This window comes from Vombatus ursinus, unplaced genomic scaffold (genome assembly GCF_900497805.2).
Source record: "Vombatus ursinus unplaced genomic scaffold, bare-nosed wombat genome assembly UNPS02014818.1, whole genome shotgun sequence".
Taxonomy (NCBI): Eukaryota; Metazoa; Chordata; class Mammalia; order Diprotodontia; family Vombatidae; genus Vombatus; species Vombatus ursinus.
In genome coordinates, this window is record NW_020954596.1 from 6,942,952 (window position 1) to 6,961,047 (window position 18,096).

Below are 18,096 nucleotides of genomic sequence, written 5' to 3' on the forward strand. Positions count from 1 at the left end.
AGACAAAGAAAAAGAGACAGGAGGGAGGAGAAGGAAAGACGGGAAGGGAGATGGGGAAAGAGAAAGAGGGAGGGAGGAAGTGGGGGAGAGAAATGAAGGAGGAAGAGAAGAAGGAGGAGGATGAGGATGAGGAAGAAGGGAAAGGAGAGAGAGAAGGGGGGTGTGAAGGGGGAGGGAGAGGGAGAGGAGGGGAATAGGGGAAGGGAAAGAAAGAAAGATTAGAGAGAAAAAGGAGATGAGAAAAGACTTGGAAAGGGAAATGACTCACATAAGCCTGAGTGCTCTCTCTCTCTCTCTCTCTCTCTCCTTTTCTCTGTCTCTCTGTCTCTTTGGCTCTCCTTTTCTTTGTCTTTCTGTTTCTCTGCTGTTTCTGTCTCTCTCTTTCCTTTTCTCTCTTTGTCTATATCTCTGCTGTATCTGTCTCTCTGTCTCTCTCTCTCTTACACATGCACGTGCGCGCGCACACACACACACACACACACACACACACACAGAGGCAGCAAAAGAGATATAGTGGGAAAAGAAGAGAGAGAGTCATAGAGAGACAGACAAATGGACATAGAAGGAAAGACAGAGGGCCAGAGCTTCCCATTGCTGGAGGTGGTTAAGCGGAGATGCTGTAGGGGAGAGCCCCCAGCTCAGGGGTTGGACTATACGGCTTCTTCAGTTCCTCCTGTTTCTTCAATTCAGTAATTCCTGATTGGTCGCCCTGCTGCAATCACTTCTCCTAACAGCTGCCAAAGTGATTTACCTAAAGCACAGACCTGCCTCAGCCACCCCTCTACTCAATAAACTACAGTAGCTCCTTATTGCCTCTAGGATCAAATGTATGCTCTCCTCTGTTTGGCATTCAAAGCTCTTCACAGTCTGGCTCCAATGTACCTTTCCAACTTGATTTATACATTACTTTCCTTCACTCACTAGGCAAACTGGCCTTCAGCTGTTTCTCCAATATGGCGCTCTATCTTTAGTCTCCATGGCTTTGCACTGGCCATTCACCACGCCTGGAATCCATTCCCTTCTCACCTCTTAGAATCCTTGGCTTCCTTCAAGGCTCCCTTCAAACATCATCTTCTCCATGAAGGCCAGATGGTGCCGCCCCCTGCCCCAAATTATGGTGTACTTCTTTTGGCAGTGTGGCATAATGGATACAGTGCTGGCCATGGAGTCAGGTTGCATATCACATCTATTGGCTATATGACCCTGAGCCACTTAGCGCCTTGGGGCCTCAGGTAACCCTCTAGATCGGGGGCTTTAACACTTTTTTTTTCAATCAAGGACCCCTTTGGCAATCTGGTAAAACCCAAGGACCCCATCTCAGAACCATAGCTTTAAATGAATAAAGAAAAATGTGTATAAGCAAACCAGTCATCTGGAAACAAAGATGTCATTTTTTACCAATCCAAGTTCATGGAGTCTCTGAAATCTATCTCCAGGACTTCGGTCCCTGCACTAAGACAGAAAAGTTGCTCATCTGTATTATTAGAGACGGTTCCTCTCTGGAACTCCCTGTGCTGATGAAATCACAGATTTAGGTGAAAAAACAAAAAAAATTTTTTTTTTTGGTTTTGTTTTGTTTCTGCATATGTATGTACTGGTTGGCTTCCCTGATATGATGTAAGGCAGGAACTAGCATGTGCAGCTAGGTGGCGCAGTGAATAGAGTCAGGGTTGAAGTCAGGAAGATTCTCTTCATGAGTTCAAATCTGGCCTTAGACACTTCCAAGCTGTGTGACTCTCTGCAAGTCACTTAACTCTGTTTGCCTCAGTTTCCTCATCTGCAAAATGAGCTAGAGAAGGAAATGGCAAACCACTCCAGTATCTTTGCCAAAAAAAAAAAACAAAAAACCCCCCAACAAACCCAAATGGGGTTACAAAGAGTCAGACATAACTGATAACAAAAGGTCCCTTATATCAACTGTACTATAATGTGACTTTTAGGTCTTTCACTGTCCTGGGTGTCCTCTTCTGGATACTCCAGATTGCTGGTGTCCTTCCTAAAATAGGACAGCTAAATATGGATACGCTAGCTGTGGCGTGGCTGGGTGGGTCGATGAAGAGGTGGGAGAGCAGCTCTGGGCTAAGGAATCATTAGCTAGAGAACAGCATTGGTCTGATGGGTAGAATTCCAGGCAGCAGAGGGTGTGACTAAATACCTATTCAGGGTGTTAAAGGCCCATTCAGGGTTTCTCAGCAGGAATGACTGAAGAAATTGATTGACTGAATCAAAGACATCATGGATCCCTTATGTATTGTGAAATACCACTTCTATAGTTCCTTTTTTTCCACAATTGCCCTGAGAACTATGCATTGCACAAATATTTATTCCCATTTTGCAGATGAGGAAATAGTCTTTAAAAAGTAAAATGTGTATTTGCCATCTTGCATGAAAAATCCTTTTTTGTTCACAGTAACTCACAACGACATGAAGGTGTTGCATTCTGTTAGGGTAGAGGCAGCCCCTACACTGGTGAAACCATGTGGCTTTGGAAGGATTTGAAAAATATGGTAAAAGAGGACAGCAGCCATCAGTTAAAGGCTGAAACCTTAGAGCTGGAGCTAGAACTATCCACACAGGGACAAGCTATGGATTCACTAATGATCCAGGGAGTTAGTGGTGACATAGACCCCAGAACCACATTTGGATTTTGGGTGCATAGGGTTACAAAGACAGACATTGGAGAATGTGGAGCATGAATGGACGTCCTATAGCTGCTTCTGGTCTGCTAACCACGTGATTAGGAGGAGGTTTTTTCAATTGGCTCTATAGCTAGAACTGGAGATAGTATTTAAAAGACTGGAGTCAGCCATTTTTGTCCAGTCTTCTTGGCCTAAACACCTTGAGTAATCTCTGTGGCTCCTATGCTCATGGCATCTGATGAAAGACAGGACTGTATGGGACTCCTCTGAGGCCATGTGGCCTTCATGAAAGGACCCACATCTTTGGATTTGACTTCTGTCTTTTTCTGCTTTGGATGAAGAGATTGGAGCCTTTGATCTTGTGGGTTTTGAAAGGTCAGGAGGACATCCTGGCCCTGGCATTCTAGGTTCTGAGTTTTGCAACTATCATGGCTTTGATGTCCTGAGGAACAAGGGATGGCCTTTAAGAGTGACCTTGGACTAGTGATAACTACGATGAGCACTGCTCTGACAGTCATACCACATTTGGACATGAACTTGATGGCACCAATGCTACCTAGAAACTGAGCTAAGAGTGTGTTCCTAAGATGTTGGGGAAAATATTTGTAGTTCTTATTACATCTTCAAAGTATCTTAAAAGCTAATTGATGTCGAGTAGTTAAATGGAACTGGATTGTTAGTCAATGGAACTTAAGAGTGGGGGCAATAAAGCTGATGCGGCCTTGAGCTGATGATAGTAGAGATGAGACACTGACACACCCCTCAGTGTAGCCTAGAACCCCTTTTTGAATGTGGACATGTAAGAGCCTGACTCTAGGAGAAAGAACCAAAGCATACTTGCTACATAAGGCTTCTTCCCGGCCTGAGTTTAGGCTGGTAATGCCAGCCCAGTTAGCATTCTCATCCTTCTTTAGGCAGTGTCTTCTCTCCTCCCAGAAAGCCGTAAGCCCACTGTAAGTGACCAAGAGAGCCAACAAAATGGTGGCAGTAATCTTTTACACTTGTAATAATGAAAATAGCTCTCATTTTATAAGCACATTAAGCTTTGCAGAGTGTTGACCTTGAAATAGCTCTGTGAAGCAGCGTAAGAAATTGCACCCATTTCACAAATGAAGATATGGAGGTTCATAGGGTAAAAGTGACTTGTCCAATGTCTGACAGCTAATAAGTATAGGAGTTGGGATTTGAATCCAGGCTGCCCTAACTCCAAACCTTTGTTGTTGTCGGATTTCAGTCGTGTCTGACTCTTAGTGACCCCATTTGGGGTTTTCTTGGCAGAGACATTGGAGTGGTTGGCCATTTCCTTCTCCGGATCATTTCACAGGTGAGAAAACTGAGGCAAACAGGGTGAAGTGACTTGCCCAGGGTCATACAGCTAGTAAGGGTCTGAGGCTATATTTGAACCCACAAAAAAGAGTCTCCCTGACTGTAGGTCCAGCGCTCTATTCGCTGTACCACCCAGCTGCCCCAACTCTAAGCCTAGTGCTTTTAAAAAACGACATCAGGTTGCCTTTCTGTAAAGCACTTTTAACTTCTCAGGAAGCTTATAGAAAGGTAGTCTGGTATCCAGAAAAAGCACATTGTGACAAGTCTGCCACTACCATGCCTCGTGACTTTGGACAGGATTCTTCCCTAATCTGGGTCTTAGCTTCCATGTCTGTAAATTTAGAGGGTAAGATGAAGTGATTTCTGAGTTCTAACATTCTAAGGTCCCCTCCAGCTCTGACATTTTATGTTCTAAGGTCCCCTTCATCTCTGCCAGTCTATATTCTCAGGTCCAATCCAATCCAATAATCCAATAAACATTTGTTAAGCACCTGCTATGTGCCATGAACTGTGCTAAGGGCTGAGGATACAATTAATGAAAAGAAAGAGAGCTGGAAGATCCCTTTCAGTTCTGACATTTTGCATCCTGAATTTGGATCCTAGCTCTGAAAATTTTGTTCTGTGGGCCCTCTCAGTTCTGATATCCTACAATTTTTATTTGAACCTTAGGACATCCTTTTGTGATTGGTAAAATAGGTGTTGCTATCACCATTTTACAGGGAAGGACGTAAAGGTACAGGGAAAGGAGGTGAGTTGTCCAAAATCACACAGCAAGGTAACATCAGTATTAGACCCCAGGTTTCCTGACTCCCAATTTTTTCCATCTTCCAGGTCCTGAAATAAAATCCCTCATAGAAATGGCATATTTCCTGACTTTGTCTCATAGGGCTTACATTCTAGCACCTGTATTAGGACTGGCCAGGGCTGCTTTGGAGCTCCCAGATATTTCTCAGGTTAATATGGTGGGAAAGATTAGTACATCTTTAGAGCCAGGGCACCAGATGCATGAGACTCCATTTTTATGGGGTGATTCTCCCTTTGGGATTAGCAAGTTTTTCCCAAGGCTTTTCTCTAGGATCAGTTCGCCAAAGTCAACCTGGATATCCCCCAGCTTCTGGATCTCCCTGGTGCTCACTGAGGGGTGGAAGAATCTCTCTACACTGGAGATTTTCAGTGGGCTTTCAATATGTACTGGACTGACCTCATTCCTGGCTGTGTTGGCAGGTTTGTTTTTTTGGCAATGCACTTTTGATCCTATCTCATTGGTGTTCACTCATTTGCTGGTTCATTCGTTTATCAAATATTTCTTGAGTATCTCCTGGGGACAGAGTTGAAGATGACTAAGGCCCAGCTCCTGCCCTCAGGGAGCTTACAGTCTATCCATGAACTGAACTGGACTCTGAGGTTTTTTCCGAGCTTTAGAGCTAGGATTATCTGATCCTTCTGGAGCTAGCATCTCTTCCATGTCACAGTTTGGCACGGAAGAGATAGTTAGTGAAGAAATAATATAATAGCAATACTAGCTCCCATTTCTTTCTATTTTTTCTCCTTAGAGCACTAATTCTGTTTAATCTCTTCACTGATACAGGAGAGTGAAATAATAATCTGCATATCTACAAGCTTCGCAGTTTACAAAGTATTTTCCTTACAACAACCCTGTGAGGTAAGCTATGAAAATATTGTTATGCCCGTTTTACAGAGGAAGAAACTGACGCTCAGAAAAGTTAAGTGACTCGTTCAAGTTGAAGTAGTTAATAGCTCCCATTTCTGTAGTGTCTTAAGGTTTACAAAACTCTTCTCACAATAGCCCTCTCTCAACATCCCCAGAGGCTCAGGGATGGCTATCTCCATTCTGTTGTTGTTGAGTCATTTCAGTCCTGTCTGACTCTTTGTGACCCCATTTAGGGTTTTCTTGGCAAAAATACTGGAGTGGTTTGCCATTTTCTTCTCTAACTCATTTTACAGATGAGGAAACTGAGGCAAACAGGATTAAATGACTTGCCCAGGGCCACACAGCTAGTAAGTGTTTGAGGTCAGATTCGAACTCAGGTGTTCCTGACTCCATACCTAGAACTCTATCCACCATGACAACCAGCAGCCTCTAGAAGGAGTCATGATGTAAGTGTTCCAGGCCAAGAGAGGGCAAGGGGCCTTGAGACCTAGAGAAGGCTGCCCCAGGGAAGGAGATGGAGCTATCAAACAGGAAACTGTTCCGGATGTGAAGAGAAGGTGAGGGGGAAAAACAAGGGAGAAACCACAGCTACGTCAGGGGTTGGCGTGAAGCCCTCAGAAACTGGCATTTACTCTAAAACCACACATTTGGCATCTTCCACCGTGCCTGGCTGCACACAATCCTCTTCATTCTTCTTCACACAGAAGCTTTTCCTTCCTATCTTCAGGTCAGTTAGGGTTCTCCCAACCTCATAACTAATCACTGGGATAGGGTGCCCTCCTCCCTCCCCTGTAGTTTAATTAAAACGCACCAGAGAAAGAAGATGGATGGCTTCATCCACATTCCCCCTTCTATTGTCCTGCCACCTTCCCACCATTTTTCATCTGCTTTTCAACAAAGACAGATCCATTCAAACCAAGGCTGTTGGTTGGAATTTCAGGGAATGGGGTGGAAGTGGGGCTGGGGGTCTCATGTCTTCCCTTCCAGGGTCATGATGGGGGGGTGGGGATGGAGGAAAGATGAGATTGGTTCAGTGAAGGCTGGTCTTACCCTTGCCCAGTGTTCTCTTCCAAAGGTTATTATTATTATTATCATTGTTATTGTTATTATTATGGTCCTACCATGTTGGTATTGAGTCTTTTGAATAACTCATAAAGACAACCTCCTAATGTGTGGAGGGGAGTACACATAAAGATGACGTCCTAATTCCTTAAAAGGTTTACTTTCCTAATCTTGTTTCCACTCAGAGATGAGTGGAATCTTAATTCATGATGTTTTAATACTATTTCTTTTTAGTATTGATATCTCTTGCTTTATAGGAGGAAGAATGAAAAAGACCAGGTGACTATTGTACCAGCTTCCTGGAGCAAGGGAGACCTAGCTCTGTCTCTTCCTTCTCTGGGACTCAGTTTCCTCCTTTGTGAAACGAAAAGGGTAGACAATATGATCTCTGGAGGCTATTTCATTTCTGATGTTCCACTATTACGAGAAGGGGCCCCAATATTAAAGGAAATATCTTCAAAAAATCTAAATCCTGCCAGTGCTGAATCTCCCAGTGCTAAATCCTAGCTAATTCTATCCTTTCTACAAAGGAATGATACCACAAGGAAACCTTGGATTTGTACAGTGTCCTTCCTCACAAGTGACAAAAATGATCCAAATTGCTTAATATTTTGTTATTTCATTCCTTCCCTCCGTTCTACCTGTCCATCATTCCTCCACCTTGACTCCTATATAAGCTCAAATTAGTGTATGTTCTTAAGTAGATCACTTTATTTCTCTGATCCCTAGTTTTCTCATCTATATAATGGGGATAAAGACATATGTACAAGGGAGAGACTCATTCAGAAGTGAACTTGGTAGAAGGAATAATGAGCAGTCCTTTGAGTCGATTCTCCCTAGGGATCAGGGTAGTAGTGGGTAGGGTGTGTCCCAGTTTTGGGGGATGTTTTTGTACTTCTGTTCTTTCTATGTCTTCTCAATAATTCCCTTGTAGACATTATGAAAGTAACATGCTGTACTTTCCCTTTGTCCTTTGCAGAGGTGAGACACCATGGCAGTGGAACATTGCATATGCCATTAGACTTTGTTGTGCTGGTTAGCTTTGCTGAACTGCTTTTACTCCCTTTAGTTTTCCTTTTTTGTTGGGGTGGTTCTAGGGATGGAAGACAGAAAGGATATATTTAGAAATAAAGGTGAGGATATGAATAGGTAGTTTTCTAAGGAAGAAATCCAAGCCATTAATAATGCTCTAAATCACTAATAATTAGAAAAATACATATTAAAGAAATTCTGAGGTTCTCCTTCATGTCCATCAGATTGGCAAAATTGACAAGAAGAAGAAAGAAAATGACAAATGTTAAAGGGCCGTGGGAACAAAGGAACAATGATGCACTGTTGATGAAGCTGTGAATTGGTCTAGACATTCTGGAAAGCAATTTGGAACTATGAACTCAAAGTTACTAAACTATGCATACCCTTTGACACAGTAATGTTAGTACTAGGTCTATACCCTAAAGAGATCAAAGAAAGAGGAAAAGGATCCATATGTACAAAAATATTTATAGCAGCTCTTTTTTGGTGATAAAGAACTGGAGATGAAAGGAATGCCCATAATTTGGGGAGTGACTGAACAAATTATGGTATATGAATGTAATTGAATAGAAGACATACAAGAGGGTTCAGTTGCAAATCAGATGGAAAGCCCTCATAGCCCTCAGGGGGCCACAGCAAAGCAGACAGCAGTGCATCTTCTCTAATGCTATTTCCAGTGATAAAAACCTTAACCATTTCTGATGTTGAATCATCTGACAGTGCCAAGGGCCTCAGTGACAAGAACTTTCTTTTTTAAAACTTCCTGACAGCCACAGTGGGGTGTGATGTGTGCACAAATAATGATGACACAAGGGAGCATGCAACTTGGGCAAAAGAGAGATGCCAACAAGTGCTGGAAACCACTTTGAGGACTTAGAGACCACTTTCAGCTTCAGATATCAGGAAAGACTTCAGAGTAGAGGGAGAAGCCTTGAAGAATTTCATCCTTCTGAGATGAAGAAGGAATGGGTTCCAAGCATAGGGAGTAACCTCCATGAATGCACAGAGGTAAGAAAAGACAGAGTGTTATCAGGGAACCCCAAAAAGCTATTTGTCTGCATTGTAAAATGCATGGAGGGCAGGCATGTGCAATAAGGCTGAAAAGGTAGATTGGAGACAACTTTCTGCAGGGCAGTTTAAGAAGTGTGTATTTTATCCAGTAGGTAATGGGAATCTAATGAAGGATTTTGAGCAGATATGTGACTGCTAAAAGCTGAGGAGTAAGAACAAGAATCAGAAAAAAGGTGAGGTTAGGAGTTAGGGGAAGAGAAAAATGAAGGTCTTTAGGGACTTTTGGAGGGTACCGTATATACGACCCAGGAGAAAAATGTTGGAAATACATTCTCATGGTATAGGTATTGTATGTTTCTCTAGAGTTTCCCATTTGACGCTGATGGTCTCCTCCTCTTCCTCCTTCTCCTTCTGCTGCTGCTGCTGCTTCTCCTTCCGCTTCTTCTTTCTTTTCCTCTTCCTCCTGCGCTTCTTCTTCCTCCTTTTCCTCCTCCTCTTCTTTTTCCTCCTCTTTTTCTTCCTCTTCTTCCTTTTCCTCTTCCTTCTCTTCCTCCTCCTCCTCACTCTTTCTCTTCCTTTTCCTCTCCTCCTCACTCTTCTTCTTCCTTTTCCTCTTCCTCCTGCTCCTCTTTTTCTTCCTCTTCTTCCTTTTCCTCTTCCTTCTCTTCTTTCTCCTCCTCTTCTCTTTACTTATCCTCCTCCCACTCTTTCTCTTCTTCTTCCTCCAAAGGTGCTGTTAGGAATATTTTGGAGCATATGGGGACTTTCTTCCTATCAATGGCTTCCTTGAGATGTAAAAACACGGAACACTTCCCAAGTTTGTGTGTTATTCTTGTACAGGGGCCATGCTAATCTTCTCTCTGTCCTTTCAATTTTAGTGTATGTGCTGCCAAAGCAAGCATGGTAAGCTTTTCAGGTGAGATCACAGTCTTACAGAATTACTGGATGTTTGAACTTGGAGAAAACTTGGTGATCATCTGGTTGAATCCTCTCACTTTACAGAAGAAACGGAGGCCCAGAGAAGGGAAATGACTTGCTCAAAGTCACATATGTCATAAAGAGTAGAGGCAGGATTCAAACCCAGATCCACTGACTCTGGACTCCACTGCTCTATACACAACACCAGGAGATTCTGACTTTCTTCCTGCCTGGTGACCAAGAACTAACCTCCAGTCTGAACCTTACCCTGCTGTACCACATGGAGAGACATACTATTATGTGAAAGTCATGCTCCGGAAGCAGACAGATTGGGAAGTCTGGAGAGGAGACCTACCACGTGCCTCTTCCCTTTCTGCCTCCAGTTCCAACAGACATGTTCCATCAGCAGCAGGTACTGTGCTCTTCAGCTAGGGGCACCCACCTTGGTTGACCCACCTCCAGCTTTTGTTATTGATGGGCTACTTAGAGCCAAGGTTGGCTAAGCAGCAGCTGAATGACTCATCCTCCTTCCCCCACCCCGACTCAATTCATTACAGTGATGGCGTTGGTGCAACTGAATCCCCCAAATATATTTCACCATGAACTTTACACAGCCAGTTTTGGAAGTGGGTATAACCTGATGGAAATTGAATCAACATGTTTTGGCTCATTCGTCCTGACATAAACCCTCAAATGCTGTTCGTCAGGGATGATTCAATACTCTAGGCTTTCAAAAAGCTATTGAGTGTTTCCTGCTTCCACGCCTCAAGCACGTTCTGCACTGGGCAAACAAGAGCAATCTTGTTCCAAACAGACCCATGATGAGTCTAAGTGGGACCCACAGGTCCTTCTCTCAGCAATTAAAGTTCACCTTGGTTCCCATCAAATTAGAACCGAACACAGAGATTGTGATAGGATTGAGTACTGTGAGTGCTCTTAGAAATCCTCCAGGTCAACCTCCTCGTTTATTTTACAGGTGGGGGAACTGAGGGAAACAGAGAAGTTTACTGAATCACAGAATCAGAGACTTAGAGAGCAAGGAAGGAGCCCTAGAGTACAGTCCCTTAATTTTATGTATGAGGAAACTGAGGCACAGAGCAATGAGATGACTTGTCCAGAGTTGCAGAGGTAGGACATGAGCTCATTTCCTCCTGATTCCAGGTCTAGTGCTCTGTGCACTCTGTCCAACCCTCTCATTTGACAAATGAAGAAACTGAGGTCCCTTAGTTATTAAGTGAATTTCCCAGGGTCACACAGGTAATAAGTGTCAGGGCCAAGATCAGAACCCAGAACCTCCCTATTTTATTTTCTCTTCATTCTGCCTTTACAACAAACTGATGCATCAGTTCATACCAGAGGAAGGCATTACCCTGTTTTTAGAGAGAAGAGGACACAGAAAGAGGTTTGCCTCATTCATTCATTCATTCATTTGTTCACTCATTCAGAGAAACATTGTGATTTCATAGAAAAAGCACTGTATTCAGATTCAGAAGCTTCAAGTTCAAGGCCTGGCTTCTGTACTTTCTAGTTGTGTGTGATTATAAATAAGGAAATTAATTTGTCTGAACTTTAGTTCCCTCATCTATAAAAGGGGGTATTAATTAACATTAATAGGCAATTGGTGGTAATAATATTAATAGCTTGTTAATATTAATTAACATCATTGGCTAATTAATTAGCATTACAAAGTGATTGATTAATATTAATAGATAGTGTTAGTTGCCTCACAGAGTTGTGAGGGCTATGGAAATGTGAGATAACACTTAGTAAATTGAGCACCTACTATGTGCAGAAAACACTGTTTGGGGCAATGTGGGATACAAGGTTCAGAAAAGACAGTTTATGGCCTTATGGTGGGAACTCACAGGGAGGGGAATGAGATATGAACACAGAAAACTTTAATATACATTATTGTATGATAAGAATATCAGACTCTTAAAAGAGGAGGACAATCCCTACAAAAGATGGGTAGGAATTTGGCAGGTGAAGAGGAGGAGCGAAGGCATTCAGGCCTAGGAAACAGTGTGAGCAAAGGCTTGGTGGCAGGAGAGCCCTGGTATTTCAGAGGTACAGAGATGTTGGGATTAACAGATGACTACAAAAATATTCAATTCCTTCTCTCAAGGGTCAACCTCCCTGCTCCAGCATTCTGTCTCTGATCCATGCCCCAAGGAAGGTTTGGGAAAAGTTATCCTCTCTGATCTAACCTCAAAGGATATTTCCCCCCTAATTTTTATTTATTTATTTTTTGTTATTTTGAATTTGACAAACACCAATGAACATGAACATTGACATACATGAACAAGAACAGGAAAATAGAATTGTGTATGAAATCACAAATCTCTATTATGTATAGCTTGCATTAAAAATTCAACATGTTAGTTTCAAAGCTGTCCTGTTTATCTTTGTTTCCCTTTGAACTGTCTGTACTCTTTTTTTTTTTTTTAGGCAATTGGGGTTAAGTGATTTGCCTAGGGTCACACAGCTAGTAAGTGGTAAGTGTCAAGTGTTTGGTCTAAGGCTGGATTTGAACTCAGGTCCTCCTGATTTCAGGGCTGGTGCTCTATCCACTGAGCCACCTAGCTGCCCCTGAACTCTTCTTTTCAAGTGCCTCAATGACCCTCTTTTTTTTTCTCTTTTTCTTTTTTTGGCATCACTACCACTAGTTTCCCTTTCTTCTCCAGTTCTCCTCCCCCCACAACCCTTCCCTTCTAACAAATAAACAGTCAAGTAAAACAATTCCACACACACTGTGGCAATATTTGAAAAGGTATGCCTCATACTTTATGTCTAGTCCATCACTTCTTTCAGAAGGTGGGTAGCATGTATCATCATTAGTCCTTTGGAGTTGTGGTTGATCATTATATTGATCATAGTTCTTAAGTTTTTCAAAGTTTTTCTTTACAGCAGCATTGTCATTGTATAAATTTTTCTTCTTGTTCTCATTTGTTATAACTGTGTGAATCTTTATGCTTTAAGTGTGTTTATTATAAACAACATATTTTTGGATTCTATTTTCTAATTTATTCTGCTATCCTCTGACATTTTATGGGTGAGTTCATTCCATTTACATTCATGGATATGATTTTTAATTCTGAATTTTCCTCCATCATATCTTTTTATATGTTTTCTTCTCTTTGACTCTCCCCAATCCCTCTTTACAAAAAGAGGATGATGAAAGAGAAGGAATGTGATCTATACCAATGATGTCTAATTGCAACGATCTCTTCAGTACCAGTGTTCTACCTCTCTTCCTATTGCCCAGATCCCAATCACTGGTTCTTACCTTTTCTTTCCTTTTAATTCTCCCTTTATGATCCACCTTTGGAAGCTGGCTTGTTTTGCTTATGACTCTTCCTTCCTCAACTCTATCATCACCCTGAAACCTCTCCCTCTCTTTCTCCATCTCTTTCTCTGTTGAAGTCAATGCATTTTTTGCACCATACTTCATCTTAGTACACACACACACACACACACACACACACACACACAAAATGTGTAGATATATATATGTTCAATACTCTTTTGTCTCATTCAAAGTGATGTTCATAAGATGCCTGCTCTCCTCACCCCGTTTGTATGTTCTTCTCAAGCACCTCTGTTATGAGAAATCATAAGTTGTACTTCTTTCTTTCTCCTTTTTTTTTAGTGTATTTCTTTCCCTCATCCTTTTCTTTCCTTTCTTAAGACCATCAAAATAGAACAATACCACTCCAACTTCTCTGTTTCATGTAACTCCCTCCGAGACCCTTGAAAACATTGGAATTCTGAAGAGACACTTGAATCTTGTTTCCCATTAGAATGTAAACACTTCATCATTGTTTAGCATCTTCCAGTTGCTCAACTGTATTTACCTTTCTCCTCTATTTGCATTTCAAAATATCTACCTAGTTCTGATCTTTCTGCCAGGAATACTTGAAAGACTATTTCATTAAAATCCATTTTCCATCTGTAGGAAGAACAAATTATTCTTAGTTGTAAGCTTTTATCTTTTGCTTTTTGGAATAATGTTTTCCAAGATTTTCTCTTCATAAATTGTAGAACCTAGCTTGTGTAATCTTAAATGTGGTCGCCTGGTAGTTGAATTTTCTGGCTGCTTGCAGTCCTTTTTATTTGGGCCATTGATTCTCAAATGATATCTCTTGGACTTCCTTTTTAGCAAAGTTGTTTTTGAAAGCAGATGCCTCACCTTTTCATTTTTTTTCCCAATCTTTTGAGTTTGTTCTAGTATTTCTTGTTGCCTCATGGAGTCATTAAATTCTGTTTACTCTATTCTAGTTTTCAGGAAGTGTGTTACTTAGTGGAGATTTCCCAACTTCTGTTCTAAGCTATTTTTCCTTCTTTCAATTCTTTCCTCTAGAGCTCACTCCAGACTTCCTTTCCTTTGGTATAGATCATTAGATGCTTCAGATGCCCCTGAAATGTCTCTTGTACAAGTGTTGGCTGACTTCACTGCCAGAAGGGTCTTGGAAACTTTTGACTTTCATTTTTATGCAGCATTAGATTAAATAAAGGCACTTACTGTAGTTTCTCTTTGGGTTTCTTGTTCATTATTTGGTCTGGTGCTATTTTTAGATCTTTGCTACAGTATATGTGGTGAGAGCTGGGATCCTCCTTGACCTTTCCTGGAGCCATCTTAACCATACATGTTACCTCAAAGGTTAGGTATGTCCCCAATCACCCCAAACAGTTTCTCTCAGCAATGAGAGCATGGATCTTCAGGCTCTGACCTACTTGACTGGTGGCGTCCTTACATCCATTGCTCATTCTTACTTTTGCCTACATGGCATCTACCTCTTACCCCTTGAAGCTGCTCCCCTCTCCTCTTAGTCCTTCCAAACCCTACCTAGCTTTCAAGGTCCAGCTACTTCAGAAAGCATTCCTTAGAGGAGAAAACCCAGCTGGATATTTCCTTCTGTGAGTTCCTAGAACCTTTGGGTATTCATTAGGTACTTATCACCCACAACAGCACCCTGAAGGAGCAGAAAGAGTTCAGGAATTAGAGTCAAAGAACATAAATTCCCTTTGGCCACTTACTGGCTGTGTTATTTTGGGCAAATCTGTTTATGTTTCTGACCCTCAGGTTTCTGATCTGTAAAATGGGAATAATTGAAGCTACACTACCTACCTCTTATGAGGTATAGGCTCTTTTGAGGATAACTGGAGATAATATAAATTAAGTGCTTCATAAACCTTAAGAACAAATAAGTCGATACTTAAAGAAATTAACTGACTATTCATTGGAAGGACAAATACTGAAGCTGAAGCCACATGATGACAACATAGGACTCATTGGGAAAGACCCTCATTTTGGGAAAGGTTGAAGGCAAAAAGCAAAGGGGATGGCAGAAGTTGAGATGGATAGATGGTGTCACGGAAGCAACAAACATGAGCTTGGAGAGACTTTGAGAGGTAGTAGAGGACAGAAGGGCCTGGCGTGCTGTGGTCCATGCGCTCACAAAGAATTAGACACAACTGAATGACTAAACAACAAGCTTTATTAATGTGAGCTGCCTGACATTGTTATCAAACTTTCCATGTGTAAATCTCATCTCCCCCATCAGACAGGGAGCTCCCTAAGAGTAAGGCCAGGGTCTGCTCCACCCCTATCTCCCCAGATTATGTCTTAAACTTCCAGGGGCTCTTCCAGTTCCCTGTCAAGCCTGACGTGCTGTCCCTGGATATTTGGGTTTGGGTCTTTTCAGAGATGCTTACGTGCTCTAAAGAGCATGTTGCCTTGCAGAAGAAGGGCTTGATCTCCTGGCCCTCTAAGCATATTCTCTGGTACACGGAAAGGGCAGTTGAGCACTAATTTTGACCCCACCTCAGGGGAGAACAAGAATGACCCGTTCAGGAACTGAGGGGCCTCAGGGACCAAGGGGGCAGTTCCTGGGCTGGAAAGCTCCATGCTCACGTCAGCTGTGACTTCTTTGGCATTCCAGGGATGCCACGAACAGAGAATCTTTATGCCCCTGTGGTGGTACAGAGGCCCTGGGCAGAAACACAAGTCTAACTCACACAGGGTGAGGCAGAAAACAGGGCATTGCTGCGTGACTAGATCCCAAGGGCACTCACGGGCAGAGGGAGTGGTTTCATGCGGCCAGCTCAGGCACCCTAAGTGAAAGAGTCTTCCTGGGCCAAAGTGGAGCCTTCATGAAAGGCACGTTCAGTGGCCTGCTGGACACTTGGCGTTTAACTTCATGAAAGAACATTTTGTGCAGGGTGCTAGGCAAAGAGGTGTCTTACAATGTCCACAACCCTGCTCACTCTCACATACCTCCACACAGATCACTAACCACAAGGATGATGTTTCTCCAGCCCTTTTAGAGCTTATGATCAACCAACAAATGTTTGTTAAGTGTTTTTATTATATGCCAGGCTCTCTGCTAAGAATACAAAGAATCCTGTGAAATAGGCTGTGCTCATGTTAATGAACCCATTTTCCAGAGGAGGAAACTAAGGCCCCAAAAGGGGAAACTACTTATGTAAGGTAGTATGCACAGGTAGTAAATAGCAGAGCCAGAAATGGAACCCTGGTCTTTTGACTCCAAATTTGGGGCTTTGTCCCCTATACCACACTAATCTCTGCTCCTAGTTCTGGTTTCTGGGACTGAACATAAAAGTTCAATTCTTTTTTTCCTATGACAACTTTTCAAATAATTGAAGACAGCCATGTTACTCTTTCTAAATCTTTTCTTCTTCAAGCTAAACATTCCTGGCTCCTTCCAGTGGCCCTTCTCTGGCACAATCTCTAGTCTTCCAATCACTGTAGTCACCCTCCTCCAGACTGGCTGTATTCTAGCTTGTCAGTGTGTCTTTCCTTCCTATGAAACGATGACTGATTTTCCAGTCCCTGAATCTCCCCAAACTCTACCCCAGCCAAGCCCCGTGTGTCTTCAGTGATCAGTGCCCTTGACCCCACTCCTCACATGCTATATTCTAAGCTAGAGGTAGACAGGACACAGGACAGGGCCACCATTTTGGTTGGGGCTATGGGAAGGCAAAGAAGAATTCAGGCTAAATTCTTCACATCAGAGAATCACAGACCCTCCAGATTGGAAGGGACAGCTCTCTGAATGTAGTAAGTGCTTAATAAATACTCATTGACTTGTCTTGGTCATTTTGACATATGGTCAGTGCCAGGCATTAAGTACAATGGAGGTGCAGAGGAGGTGGGTGACCATCGAGACTCATGAAGGGCCATTCCAGGGCAGCTGGTAGATACTATTCCCCACGGTGGCTTCGTCTGACCATTAGGCCCCTTTGCCTCATCTAAGTAGCTCCTTTCAGCCTGCCAGATCCTACCTGGAGACGGCAGCTCTGAAGTTCACACCTTCTCCCACTCCTCACACTCTCTGTCCTCCCTCCAACCCCCCATTATCAATATAGAGCCTTCACAGGGTGGCACAGCAGTAGTTCTAATGCCAGCAACATTGGATAATTGAGTCTAACCTCATTGTCCCTGGGGAAAAACACATGGAGCCCACAGGACTGCTGTTTTCCTGAAGGAAAAAAATCCTATGTGTTGGGTATTGGGAAAAAAGACCTCAGGGGCCCTGGGGAGGGGGTCTTGGATGTTCCCTTGCTCTTACCCAAGAGGGGTTTAATGAGGGGAGGCTAGGTCAGATTTTATGGGTGCGGAGAAATAATAAATGTTTGTTGAATTGAACTAGGGGAAGGAGGCTGGCTCCAAGCCTTCTGGCTTGTCCTGGATATCTGAGAAATGGGCCTGATGAGCTCCTAGCACTAGAGGAGTTACCCAATCCTGACAAATGGCTCTCTGGAGGGAGGCCTTCAGCCTGCTGGCCCAGGCCTCAGGGATGTTGGGGCCTCTATGCTGAAGACAGAGGCTTCCATTTGTGGGGAGAATCAGGGGGAAGGGGAAGGGAAGAAGGCTTGGAGACAGGGACTGTGCTTTTACCTTCTCAATGTCCTATATATAGGGCTTAACATAGGCCAGTGGCACATAGGAAGGACTCAGGAACTCTTCCTCATCATCACCATCATTACCTTTGGTGGTCTTAACCTTTTTTGTGCCATAGACCCCTTTGGTAGTTTGGTAAAGCCTACAGACTCCTCAAAGTCATGTTTTAAATTTTATCTCATTCATTCATTCATTCATTCATTTCTCTATCCATCCACTCATTCATTTATTCATTTGTTTATATAGCCATTCATTGTTTTTATTAATTTACTTCTCCATTCATTCATCTATCTTTATTCATGTATTTATTTATCTATTCATTTATTTTTGTGGGTTTTTTTAGGATCACATTTTTTAAACGCACAAAATGAAATACAAAGGATCACAAAGGCAACTGATTATATTGAAATGGTTATCAAAAATTTTTTTAAAACAAACAACTTTACACAAATCAGGCTAAGAGTGAGACCTATCCTCCTCCAGCCCCTATCAGAACGAAGTCATTCCAAGCC

At 42.5% G+C, this 18,096-nt stretch overlaps 1 long non-coding RNA gene and 1 other non-coding gene across 2 annotated transcripts in view; one reads left to right on the forward strand and one right to left on the reverse strand.

Annotated features, from left to right (window-relative positions):
* LOC114023859 overlaps positions 1 to 11,232 on the forward strand; it is a 23,272-nt gene extending 12,040 nt beyond the window's left edge. Inside the window, exons 2-4 of the long non-coding RNA XR_003566833.1 lie at positions 5,554 to 5,628; positions 8,502 to 8,739; positions 9,621 to 11,232. This is a non-coding gene — a long non-coding RNA (uncharacterized LOC114023859). The remainder of the gene's footprint in view (positions 1 to 5,553; positions 5,629 to 8,501; positions 8,740 to 9,620) is intronic.
* LOC114023884 lies at positions 9,538 to 9,640 on the reverse strand. The gene has a single exon (XR_003566834.1). It is a non-coding gene; the product is annotated as a U6 spliceosomal RNA (small nuclear RNA).
* Positions 11,233 to 18,096: the final 6,864 nt, after the last annotated feature.